This window comes from Bubalus bubalis, chromosome 11, assembly GCF_019923935.1.
Source record: "Bubalus bubalis isolate 160015118507 breed Murrah chromosome 11, NDDB_SH_1, whole genome shotgun sequence".
Lineage (NCBI taxonomy): Eukaryota > Metazoa > Chordata > Mammalia > Artiodactyla > Bovidae > Bubalus > Bubalus bubalis.
Window position 1 is genome coordinate 58827136 of NC_059167.1, and position 13956 is coordinate 58841091.

Consider the following 13956-nt stretch of genomic DNA (forward strand, 5'->3'; position numbering starts at 1 on the left):
TCCAGGAAGATCTCACATGCCATGGAGCAACCAAGTCCACGTGCCACAACTATCAAGCCTGTGCTCTAGAACCTGGGAACTTTAACTGTTGAGCCTACTCACTGCAACTACTGAAGCCTGCGTGCCCCAGAGTCCGTGGTCTACAACAAGAGAAGCCACTGTAATGAGAAGCCCGTGCATCGCAACTAGGGAGTAGCCCCAGCTTGAAGCAATTGGAGAAAGCCCTCATGCAGCAATGAATACCTGATCATAGCCAAAAATAAATAAACAAATGAATAAACATTTTTAAAAGTTGGAAATACTAAAGCTTTTCACATCACTGAAGAATCAACTTACTGAAATAAAATTAGTCTTAAGGAAAAATTACATTAATAAAGTATAATTTTATAATCTAACCAGACCTGACTAGTTATTAACTCATACAATATATAATAATTGTAGTTATTCAATATTCAATATATTTCAATACATTCAATAGCAAATATTCAATAATTTGCTAAATTTTATTTCAAAGTAGTAGGGTAGCTGCTGCTAAGTTGTGTCAGTCGTGTCCAACTCTGTGTGACCCAGAGTCACATAGACGGCACCCAACAGGCTCCTCTGTCCCTGGGATTCTCCAGGCAAGAGTACCGGAGTGGCTTGCCATTGCCTTCTCCAATGCATGAAAGTGAAAAGTGAAAGTGAAGTCACTCAGTTGTGTCCGACTCTTAGTGACCCCATGGACTGCAGCCTACTAGGTTCCTCCGTCCATGGGATTTGCCGGGCAAGAGTACTGGAGTGGGTTGCCATTGCGTTCTCCAAGTGTGGTAGAAATGTATTTAGCTTAAACACTGAAAATGTATGTTTTGAACAAATAACTATTGCCAAATACTACACAGAAATAAACTTTGAAAGGATTATTAGGGCTATCAAGTATTATTTGCATAAGTCGTGTTGAGCACATACTCCAACCACTTCCTAATCTCTCTACTTCCTTCCATTATTCTTTATATCACTATCACTAGCATTTATAATAAAGAATGTATCTATGAATTCTAATATATTCAAACTCTCATGAAAGCAAAACCCAAGAAGAATAGCTGTAAAAAGACATACTTAAGCACATTTCACAAATATTGCCTGATTTCCACTTAGACTTATTAGCCAATTTCTTTTAGATAATGGTTTCCAAACCTATAAATGGATCAGAAACATTTAAGAACTAGTGAAAAAGTTGGGTACCTCAAAAAAAAAAAAAAGGCAGCAAACTCACCAAATTATTCTGACACCCATTTGTGACCACTTAAGCAGGTGTTGTATTAAAACTGATGCCATGAAATTAAAAGACGCTTACTCCTTGGAAGGAAAGTTATGACCAACCTAGACAGCATATTCAAAAGCAGAGACATTACTTTGCCAACAAAGGTCCGTCTAGTCAAGGCCATGGTTTTTCCAGTAGTCATGTATGGATGTGAGAGTTGGACTGTGAAGAAAGCTGAGCGCTGAAGAATTGATGCTTTTGACCTGTGGTGTTGGAGAAGACTCTTGAGAGTCCCTTGGACTGCAAGGAGATCAACCAGTCCATTCTAAAGGAGATAGGTCCTGGGTGTTCTTTGGAAGGAATGATGCTAAAGCTGAAACTCCAGTACTTTGGCCACCTCATGCGAAGTTGACTCATTGGAAAAGACTCTGATGCTGGGAGGGATTGGGGGCAGGAGGAGAAGGGGACAACAGAAGATGAGATGGCTGGATGGCATCACCGACTCGATGGCCGTGAGTCTGAGTGAACTCTGGGAGTTGGTGATGGACAGGGAGGCCTGGCGTGCTGCAATTCATGGGGTCGCGAGGAGTCGGACACGACTGAGCGACTGAACTGAACTGAACTGAACTGAAAGTAAGATTTAAATGGAGAGGCCAGATTAAAGATACTTTTGAAATGTTTCATTTTAAAGCCCCCAAATACTTTAGGTACTGTTACTTCACCATCTTCTTCCAATGAATAAAATGTGTATTACAAGGGGGAGGTAACCTGTTGATCTGTTAGTAATTTTTTTTCACAATAAGGACATTGATGTCAGTGCATCCAATTCAAATTCAGGAAGGGTTGCCTATTTTTAATTGTTTGTGATGTGACTGGAGTAACTAAAACTGTGATAGTTAATCTGGTCAATAAGAAACTGTTGACCTTAAACAAACAGACTGAGAGCTATTTCTCCAACAAAACATGGGTTTACTCAGGACCAGCGAAGAATTGCAATCTGGGGTCTGCAACCATGGCAAGCATTTGAAAGTTCCACACAGCTGGAAGAGAATATCTCTTTTATAAAGGGTAAAAGGAAGTTGGGAAGATTATCGTAAATGGAGTCCATTGGAAGAACTGAGAATTCAAAGTATAATGGTTTTTGATTGGCGGAGTCTCTCATTGGCTGAGCTCTCCTCAGGCAAGAAAAGGAAGTCTTTCTTCTTCTTTTTGGGCTATTTTCCTTGTAGCACATTGTAGCCCAACTCTATTTTAATTGAGGTATCTGTTTATTAATTTTTACAGTCATTCCACAAAAGATAAAGCAATGGAGCCCACTAGTCTTATTGAATAAAGTGAATAATGCATCCCCAGAAACATCACAATAATGCTGAATCCCCAGGAACTTCCACGTGAATCTAATAGTGTATAAATGAATCACAGTCTTACTTAACATTTCCATAAGTATGCTGCAGGGTAACTCTGAGAAACAGAATATAGATTGAATAGAATGTATAAGCATCCCAATTTTTACTTCTTCCTATTTCATACCTTTGTTCTGTTAATACTGCCTAATAAATATCTATAAATTTCATCCCCACTGAAGTGACCCACTCAGGGCTTTGGAAGGTGATACCTCATAGATAAGTACAAGGTTGCATGGATAGATACTATTTTGTCTATGAATGACAAGTGACTTCAAAAGAGTGATTTCTGGGAATGGAATGCATTTAAAATAGTAATGACAGTTGATTGTTTATTGATTACTTACTGTGTTGTAGGTACTGTGTCAGGTCTTTTGTTTATCATCCTATTTAATCATAAAAGTTACCCTATGAGATAGGTAACATCATAATTCCTTTTTTATAAATAAGGAAACCAGGGTGCAGATAACATACCCCAATTTAAATAGACCCTTAGTATTAGAGTTTCTAAATAATGTTTTAAAACAAAATGGAAAGAGTGACATGAAAATAATGGAAACACCTACATTTAACAAAAATTTAAAAACCTGACACTGCAGTGTTCTCTTTTTTAGTAAAGTATTTAATTTTCAAAGAGCAAGGTAGGTATGAGTAAACATTGAGAAGTACCCAAAATATGTGCCCACTCATACAGATGGAAACCCAGATTTGAGAGAAGAAAGGCTGGGGACAAAATTCACAGTCCTGTTTCCAATGGATAGATCTGTTTTAAATAATTATAAATAATTATATGAATTTATAAAGAATTCTATGTCATTTAACAAGAAGGTGTCAATAGAGCAGTGGTTGATAGCACCCCTTCCACCCTAACAGCTTAAGTCTGCCTGGGTTTTAAATTAATAAACTGAACAAAGAATGACAAAGCTCTCAGGTAAGCTGCTACTTACTCCACATTCTATTGGCAGCTTGGCTTTTCCTTTTCAAGTTTCCAGTTACTTCATCTGAGCCATAAACACAGCATAAAGGAGAGAGCTGGACAGTTCAGGGTCCATGTGGGGAACTGATGGCTGTCCTGGGATCACCTTTGTCTTTAGTCCCCCTGGTTTTGTTTATCATTGCTAGAGCTGAGCAGTAAAATGCAGCATGCGACAGGAGTCTACTGTCAGCTGTGGCTAGCAGGGTGACTGTCAGCCCTCTAGGAGGAATGCGAAAAATGCAGAACCACCCACAGCTGGAGGCTCCCCGACTGAATGGGGTGGTAGGGACTGAATTACTGTTCCCACTGATGTTGAAGATGAGGATAAGGCACCATGCTATCCTATCTCACTCTAAACCCATGGAAAGAATTTGGCAAAGGTTCCATTTCTTAAATCAAAGATTTCTCTGTTACTCTTGGCAACTTGGAGAACTAAACATCCTTGAGTTTCAGGAAAAGCCAGGCATTAAGACTTTTTAAAGAGATTTGGGGAGAGATAAGTTAAATTGGAATGATTTTTTTAAAATGGTTTTAGATGGATTTATGGATTACCTTCATGAAGATATAAAGATATCAACTCATCTTGTGAATTTAATCTTTATCCTGTTTTTGAGATTTTCCCCATTATCTGTAATTCCTATTTCAAACTAAAATCCTTATAGCTTTGTGACTTATGCTAATTAACAGGGGAAAAAAAAAAACCCAAGCACGTTTTCCTTGTTCTGCATTCCCTCAAAACTTGTTTTTAGGTACAGGGCACTGCAGGTTTGTGTGGTTGGGCACAATACTGCTGCTAATTGTACTGTTCTGGCTGATTACATGCCTTTTGCTTGATGTCAGAGTTTTCCCCCAGCAACTATTCCCAGCCAGTGGTATCACTCTTATGTATTGCTTCTAAGAAAGAAAAAAAATGGCAAAAATGTGTTTCTAAAATAAAGGAATGACACATATATTTGACATCATTCATCTACATTTACTCTAAAACATCAGTTATAGAGTTTTTAAAGGATTTTGATTTAATGGCTGTTAATTCAAATGTTTATTCATTTCCTTTAAAAGGAGACATATTCATAAGAATTTCCTGTCAGTTATTTTAAAGAAACACATTTATTTTTAAATGTAAAATACAATTACTGTTTACTTAAAATGTTTATGAATGTGAGGTAATAGTTCAAAATGAACCTGGCCATTTCTTCCCTATGGTTGCCTCCTCTTTTTGTTCCCAGTGCTCTTGGGGAATGGGGTCTCTCCTCTTCCCCTGCAGGTCATCCCTCTCATTATGCCAAATCAGTACAGAGAGACAACCACTCCCTGATCCATGGGACATAAGCACTGTGCCTTATCATAATGTGAGATCTTCCAGAGGTCATATTCCACATCTGGCCTTTTCCCTTTAGATTTTATCTTCAAATTGGACCTTATGTATAATAAGTGGCATTTGAAAAGCATTTTGCAGCATTTAAACCACAGTTATTATCTCATGGGCCTCATAAAAACAGGACACGGGCTTCCTGAACCATCGTTTTCAACCCAAGTTGGCATTTCACATGGCCACTTCTGTAGAGCTGCATAGAATGGGTCAATAGCAAGCAACCAGACAGTCAACTTTAGGCATATTTGATGACTAAAGCAATTTATTTAGTTGTAGAGAGTTGTAGAGAGGAACAGAACTCTAGAGTGGGAGAGACCAGGAGCAGTCAGGTGATGATCCTTGCCTGCCTTCCTCACTTATTCTGCAGACGTGACAAAAATAGGTCAGAGTGAAGGGGTACGTGCTTAGTCACTTCAGTTATATCTGACTTTCTGCGTCCCCATGGACCATGAAGAATACAGCAGTGGGTTGCCATTTCCTTCTCCAAAGTGAAGGGGTAGGAACATACCAAATGAACACTTTTATTGTGTTCTTTAAAATAAAAAAGTTGTTTCCTAGATAAAGGATATTTGGCAAAACTCAGTTGTAGCTGCTTCATTGAGTGATTACTAGGTCAGGTGCTCTCCGAAGTGCTTTGCAAGTTTCGTTTTTCGTTTAATTCTTATGCCTCCCACAAACCTTTAAGGAGATAGCTTTTTTTTTTTCTTTTTGTAATGACTTTAAAAAGACGAGGTAATTGAGTCATGGAGAGGTCCCTTTGCTAAGATCTTTTCTCCCCAGGTTTGAGATATGATTGACATATCACATTGTGAAAGTTCAGGGTGTAGAGGGTGATGATTTGGTAGACATATATACTGTGAAATGACTACCACAATAAGACTAGTTAGCGCATCTATCAGTGTCCAAGTTCTAAAGCTACAATTCACTCCCAATCTGATTACAGAAAATATTTTTTAACAACTAAATGTATTGATTTGTGATAAAATTTTACTTAAATATTAAAGGAAATGAGAGCATTTTAAAGTGTTTTCTAAATATACTTGCTTCAAAATTGAAAAACCAAGAGCCTTTACATATATGCTAATAATTTGTTTGCCAATACCCAGGCTCATGTAATTCAGAATGGCTCTGGGTCTACACACTGGGCCATGCCAGACTCTGCCTACTCAGTACTAGAAAAGACCCGAAGCTTCATACCAAGCACTGCTCAGGAGTCTCTGGGAGAAGAATTGGAAAACAGAATTTTAGAGCTGCAAGGAAACTTATAGACAGTTTAGTCTCACCTTCTCATTGTATAAGGTGAGAGTACTGAAGCTCAGAAAGAATACATGACTTTACCAGGTTATACACTGCAAACCAGTCACAGAGTCAGGATTCAAGCCCAGGCTTTCTGTCTGCATTCTTTCAGTTACAATAAGCAGCCTCCAAATCCTCATGAGACAGAATTTTCCATTTCCTTTTCCAGTGTTTTAGGAAATATCAAAAGCTAATATCCATGTATTTAAATAAATTTATCTAATTTATTTTTGCCTCAATTATATACACTGGTAAATGAAAATGTGTTTGGATTTCCCAAGAGTACTTGAATTTCATGAGTTTTACATTTCCTACAAAGGGGCCAGGTTCAGCAATTTAATTTTCATGGGCTAAGCGCTCTGATTAAAGCCTTTATCTTGACAAATAATTTGTTTTGAGAATAGGGGCTAGAGATAATTTGGAGACATGATGAGCATTCATTCATTTACTCAAACAGACTGGTACTGCATGCCTATTTGTTTTAGGCACTGCTCTAGATACAAGTCAAAGAAATATATGTGACATACTTCTTCCCCTTTAGGAATCATTTCCCCCTTTCTTTCCTATTAGCAAAGGATCTGATATAATTTTGCTGCACTTAAATTAGATCGATGCTTCCCAAGGTGTATTAAAGGTACCACTTCTGGTATGCTGCTGCTAAGTTGCTTCAGTCATGTCTGACTCTGTGCGACCCCACAGATGGCAGCCCACCAGGCTCCCCCGCCCCTGGGATTCTCCAGGCAAGAACACTGGAGTGGGTTGCCATTTCCTTCTCCAATGCATGAAAGTGAAAAGTGAAAGTGAAGTCACTCAGTCGTGCCTGACTCTTAGTGACCGCATGGACTGCAGCCTACCAGGCTCCCCTTTCCATGGATTTTCCAGGCAAGAGTACTGGAGTGGGGTGCCATTGCCTTCTGGTATGCTACATGATTTTAAATGGTAACAGACAAGCATTTAAAAAGGCAGCTATGAGGCCATCTCAGTGTATTTTAGAAAAATGAAAACAGCTCACAAACCTATATTTAATGGATGTGATGTCTTAGAACATGGCTAATTATGTTGGTGATCCACTTTCTGCAGACCATATGCACCACAGCATGATACTCAGGCCTGTTCTGTACGCCTTCTGCCAGAATATTTAGAAAGTTATGATGATATGGGTTTTTGAGAGCATAGATGGTATGGGTTAATAGCATGGATTCTGCAGGTAATGAATTTCTGTGTTCTTCACTGTGTTCTTTTAAAAGATATATCAAAACATCAACTCTGAAGGTTGACAGTCATTTAGTATGTGAAGTATAATATATAACTTTATTATGCTAATCACTCAGAGTGGCCATTCTCTTTAAAGAACTAATTTTTAGGTACCCATGTTAGAAATTGATTAGAGTTATTACATTGTTTGCTTTAAAATGTTGTACTTGCACAATATAATATTACTTTTTATTATAATTTTATAGTTACCTTCTAATTATGACAAGTAATTATTCACTTTTTTTATCTTAATTCAGATATGCAACTGTGTATTACAGAGAATAGTTCTTAACAGCTAAATGTACAGACTTGTGAAAAAATTTACTTAAAATTTTAAAGGAAATGAGAGCATTTTAAAATTGCTTTCTAAATATACTTCTTTTAAAACTGGAAAACCAAAAGCCTTTGCTTATATGCCAACGATTTTGTTTGCATATGAGTACCTGGGCTCATGTAATTCAAAATGGCTCTGGGTCTACACACTGGACCATGCCAGACTTTGCCTACTCAGTACTGAAAAGACCTGAAGCTTCATACCAGCCACTGCTCAGGAACACTGCAATAGGCTTTCTCCTGTGTTAAAATCACCTCACACACCAACCTCACTGCCAAGTACTGGGCCGTGAAGTACGGGGCAATGTGCAAAGGTTATCACAGTCCAGAGGAAGCTAGCATCTCAGCTAGCTGATACTACATAGGATTTTTTAAAAAGAGAGTGAGAGAGAGGAGGAGGGAAACAATAGCAGACTTTTAGGCCCAGTCTCTAGAGAGTTTGATTTTAGTGGATCTGCACTGACTAACCTGCATTAAGAAGAAAAAAAAAAAACTATTTATCATAAAAAAATTGAAACTAACAAAAATTATAAAAACTATATTCCATTACTTAGACTGAACAGTTATTAATATTTTGCCATATTTGCTTCCTCTATTTTTTTATTTTTATTTTTTGGCCATGCCTTATGGCTTGCAGGATCTTTGTTCCTGATCGAAGAAGGCAATGGCACCCCATTCCAGTACTCTTGCCTGGAAAATCCCATGGACAGAGGAGCCTGGTAGGCTGCAGTCCATGGGGTCGCTAAGAGTCAGGCATGACTGAGCGACTTCACTTTCACTTTTCACTTTCGTGCATTGGAGAAGGAAATGGCAACCCACTCCAGTGTTCTTGCCTGGAGAATCCCAGGGGCGGGGGAGCCTGGTGGGCTGCCGTCTATGGGGTCGCACAGAGTCGGACACGACTGAAGCGACTTAGCAGCAGCAGCAGCAGGGATTGAAACTGCACCCTTGGCAATGAAACCACGGAGTCTTAACCACTGGACTGCCAGGGAATTCCCTGGGTTATTTTAAAGTAAATCCTAAACATCATGATATTCCACACTAAACTACTAAGCATATGTCCTTAGAGCACCAGATACCATTATCATGCTTAACACGATAATTATAATTCCTTAGCCTTCAAACTTTCCACTCATCCCCCAAATATTTTCTTATACTTGGTTTGTTAGAATCCAGATCCAAACAAGTCCCATGCACTGCATGTAGTTATTATATAAATTAGTTTTTGTTTGCTTTTTTTTTTCCCGTAATGTCTTTATTTTTTTTTAATTTTATTTTAAAATTTTACATAATTGTATTAGTTTTGCCAAATATCAAAATGAATCCGCCACAGGTATACATGTGTTCCCCATCCTGAACCCTCCTCCCTCCTCCCTCCCCATACCATCCCTCTGGGTCATCCCAGTGCACCAGCCCCAAGCATCCAGTATTGTGCATCGAACCTGGACTGGCAACTCGTTTCATACATGATATTTTACATGTTTCAATGCCATTCTCCCAAATCTTCCCACCCTCTCCTTCTCCCACAGAGTCCATAAGACTGTTTGCTTTTTAGTTTTGTTTTTTAATGAAGAATTTCCTTTTCACATGAAACCACCATTAACCAGTGCCTCAAACAGGCTGGCTCTCAGCTTTCAGAAGATAATTCAGATTTAGAAAGGATCATAGATACCATTTCTCTTTCAGTATCTTCCTATGCTCTGTATGTTTACCAATCTGGGTCCTTCCTGGAGATATTAGGCAGAAGGTAGGTGAAATGAAGAGTGGTCTGGATATGTGAACTTTGGATAAGATAACGAAATATACCCTTGAAGCAATAGCAAATTTTCCATGTTATCTTTACCCCAAATGTTTTACATCTTGTTCCTGTGATTAAATGTTTGTCTTTTCAAGCAGCTCAGAAAATCCCCATATGGTATCCCCCTTTTGAAGGCTGATAACGCATATTTAATACATTGAAGTCTCTTTAGTGTTGCACAAATTCCACTCAGTGTTTCCCAAATGTCTTTGATTATGGAGTTGGGTTTTCCCACCACCCCAGATCACCTATTAATATGTTTTGGAACCTAGTTTGGGAAGTGGTATTGATCTGTGCTACTATTATTAGTATTTTTATTGGGTACATCAATAAACATTTGTTCTGGCAAAGCACCTTGTAACCGCTTTTGCTAGTTTTTCCTCTCACTCTGAGATCCTGTGGCATACACTGGTATTTTTATTACCATTCAAAGATAAGAGCTATTAAGTACACATCGATAATATGAGCTAAGTAACAAGTTGCTGTCAGGCAGGATTTAATTTAAAGCCCTAAAATTTGAAGAATTTAATTGGCAAAAATCTAAATAATCCCCAAATACTAGAGCTGTATTGGCTGTTAGATAAAAGGTAATTTCACAGAATATTGCTCATATTCACATCTCTCATCCTCCCTCTACATATCCCCAACCTAAGCATAATCGACCCCTAACCTGATGCTCTAAGGAACAGAAGGACTAAAGGAGGCAGTGCCATTTCCCTTGAAACTAGGCATCCTAAAGATGAGTTACCACTTTTCCTTTCATGATGACCATATAAACGTTTATGGAAAAAGATAGTGTATGAGACACATACATCAACTATTCCTAAAGACAGAGATTAAGGAGACCTCTCTGTAGAATCTGTAACTGTGATTCTTTGAGACATCTCCTCCAAGTAATCTCTTCTAAATGCTCCACCCGTTTCTCCACTGCTCTGACCACCATGCAGGGATGCCAGGTGGTGGTGGGTGCTGATGACATCAGCAAAGATTCTGCTTATCCAAGGGAAGCAGAGCTGTTACTCAAAAAAATGTACTAGTTTAATTCGGGAACCTCTCAGTTTCTCACCCTGGGTGGTAAAAATGTCTCTGGATTATCTCTGCATTATCTGGGCAAGTACTCAGAATGAACAATCTTTTCTTAGCTGGGAGAAAATAAAATAAGCAGGAATACCATACCTCCCCATCCTTCCTAAAGCTTCGAGTTTGATTCCTAGTCCCCAGGGTTTGAACTCTGTATATGTCATAAGCATCAAAGCATGGAAATAACAGAACCCCTGCACCACAAACCGATCGTTGGTTGTATAATTTAGACCATTATAAATCTTGTTACATTCTCTCAGTAGTTAACATTTACATGAACTTTTTGCTTTCTGTTCCTTAAAATTTTCCGTTCCTGTTTATTTCTTGTCAGTTGGTGTAGTGAAAGAAAATCAGTTCAGAACTAATGACCTGGGCTTAAAACCTAACTTCACTCACTGTGCAACCTTATGCAATTGACCTAATCTCTCTGTGCTTTCACTTCTTGACCATGAAATGGTGATTTATAAAATACATCAAAGATTATGAGAATTTCCTAATGTGAAAAATATGAAAAGGCTTATCCCATATTCAGTACATGGGCAATTGACAAATGCTGGGTTCTCTACTTTATTCTCTTTGCTTCTGCTTGCATTATTTGTCACCTAATTCCATCATTATGGGAACAAAATCAATAAATGACTTCCCTGAATTTTTTTTTTTTGATTGTTTTCTTTGAAATAATACCATGGGGTATGAAAGGCTCAGCCTAAAGGGATCTGTTTCAATTCTCTGGAACAGAGGAGGAGTTGTATAGGAGAAGAAGCTGGCCTCTTGGGCGGGGAGAAGACAATCAGCGCCAAGCCTCCACCTTTGCTCACATCAAGGGCTAGAGGGGTGTGTGTGTGTGTGTGTGTGCACATGCGCGCGCACACACACACACACACACACACACACACTTATTCTAATTGTTTGACCAAAACAAGAAATAGCAAATAAGCATTCCATTTCTTCTTAAATGGACACCAAAGGTCCTGTTAGTTGATAAGTGATGTCTAGTCATTTTAGGATGCTTACGATCCTACTGAATGGATATAACTTAAAAGACAGACAATAGTAAGTGTTGCCAAGGATGTGGAGAAACTGGAACCCTCTTTCACTGCTAGTGGAAATGTAAAATTTATTTTTTGCTTTGAAAAATCTTTTGGCAGTTTCTTAAGAAGTTAAACCTACCATCTCAATCAGCAATTTTGCTGTTAGGAATCTACCCAAGAGAAATGAAAACATATATTTACACAAATACATATATGTAAATGTCCACAGCAGCATTATTTGTAGTAGCAAAAGACTGGAAACAATTCAAATGTCTATCAGGTGTGCTTGGACAATGGAATACTCTTTAGCAAAAAAAAAAAAGAAAACTACTACTACTGATGCATGATAAAAACAAGGATGAAACTCAAAGACATTATGCTCAATGAAAGACGCAAAAGACATATTTGATGACTTCATGTATATGTCTAGAAAAGGCAAATCTATAGAGACAGAAGGCATATTGGTGACCACCTGGTGTTAGGGGTAGGGATGAGGAATAACTGAAAACAAGCATAAGAGATCTTTTGGGGAGTTGGAAATGTTCTCAAACTGGATTGTGGTAATGATTATACAACCCTATGACTTTATTTTAAAAAGTCATTAAATTGTACATTTAAAATAGATTTTGATATGTCAATTAAACTTCAATAAAGCTGTTTAAAAATAAGCAGCTTATTATTATATGCAATTCATGAGGTGATCTCCTTATCAAAAGTAGCATTCAGAGGTTGTGGAGAATATGATAATCAGGGTGTTTTCCTGGAATAGGCATGCATCTGTCTTTCAGCTCAAATATTCATTATGCTCTGACTCTAATGGTGAACAACTCCAATGCTCCAACTTTCCAGCTGGGTAAGGCGTGGAGCTATGAGGGGAGGAGGGAAGCAGGACTGGGTGATGTCAGCCACAGAAGAGAGGACACAGAGGGAAGAGGAGCAGACTGGAGCTACTTCTGCTCATTGACATCAGAAACAGAGGTGGCAGCACACATCTGCATGGACTGATCATTTTCAAATCAATATGCCCATCCAGCCACTTCCTGTCTTGGCCAGCAGTCTCTCAGAGCAGCCACCCTCTCCCAATCCTGCTTTTTCTCATTTCCGGTTTCCTTTGGGCTGTGCTTCTCCATCTATTTGTCCCTCAGTCATCTGTGCACCAGCGTGTCCTATCTGCCTAGACTTTCTGAAGTATCTTGACACCTGTAGGTAACAGTTCAAACCAAGGAAAACTGTATCTTTCAGTCATCACTTTTCAGTTACTTATAAAGGTTCTTTCTAGGTCTCGTTCATAAACATATACCCAAGAAACTAAGATCATTAATTTGAAATTACATTATTGAAAATGAATGTGGGTGAGAATCTCAAAGAACAGTCAAGTTTGACTAGTTCAGGGCTTGATAATTTAATAATTCTCCCTTTTACTTCATCTAGTCCTAGTATTTCACAGGGAAATTATCACGAGAGAGGGAGCAATGTTATGGAGATGAATGTGACACATAATCACATAATCTTGATGGTTGTAATCCTACAAGCATATAAAAAATTACCAGAAAATGTGTGAATTTCACACAGAAAATTACGGTAATTTGGCATATAATGCTCATTGAAAGTGGAAGCCTATTTAAATCTACTGAAAACTGAAAATGCCTTCCCAAATCTATCTGCCAATTGAATACTTTGGATTTTGAATTATATGGTTTTTTTCTATAAGAAGCATAGAGTACTCTATAAATAATAGCTAATAATTATTGAGTTATTGTGATATTCCAGGCATCTTATTTAATCTTCATAATGACCCTATGAGATAGGAATAATAACTACCCCAATTTTACAAACAACAAAAGTAAGATATAAAGAGGTTTTCTGCTCAAAGTGACCACTGATAAGTAATAAACCAAGGATTTAAGTTCAGGTCTTTACAACTCCAAGCCAGTGTCCTCAGTCACTGTGCCACACATCAAATAGACCTCATGATAATATCTCATAAAAACATCACCCTCATTTTTACAAATGGAGGAGCCACAAGGGGACAAGGGCATATGACTCACCCAAGAATAGGCATCAAGTCAGTTCTTCATAGATTTCTGTCTTTGAGGCTTGTGGGCCTCCTCTTCAGTGTTTTATAAATTGTTCATCAGGTTATAAGACTCTCTTGAACAGGACTCTCTTCTTT

General features: G+C 38.2%; 1 protein-coding gene across 1 annotated transcript in view; it reads right to left on the reverse strand.

Moving 5' to 3' along the window:
- FRMD6 (FERM domain containing 6) overlaps positions 1–13956 on the reverse strand; it is a 281731-nt gene that overhangs the window by 94394 nt on the left and 173381 nt on the right. The window lies entirely within an intron of this gene.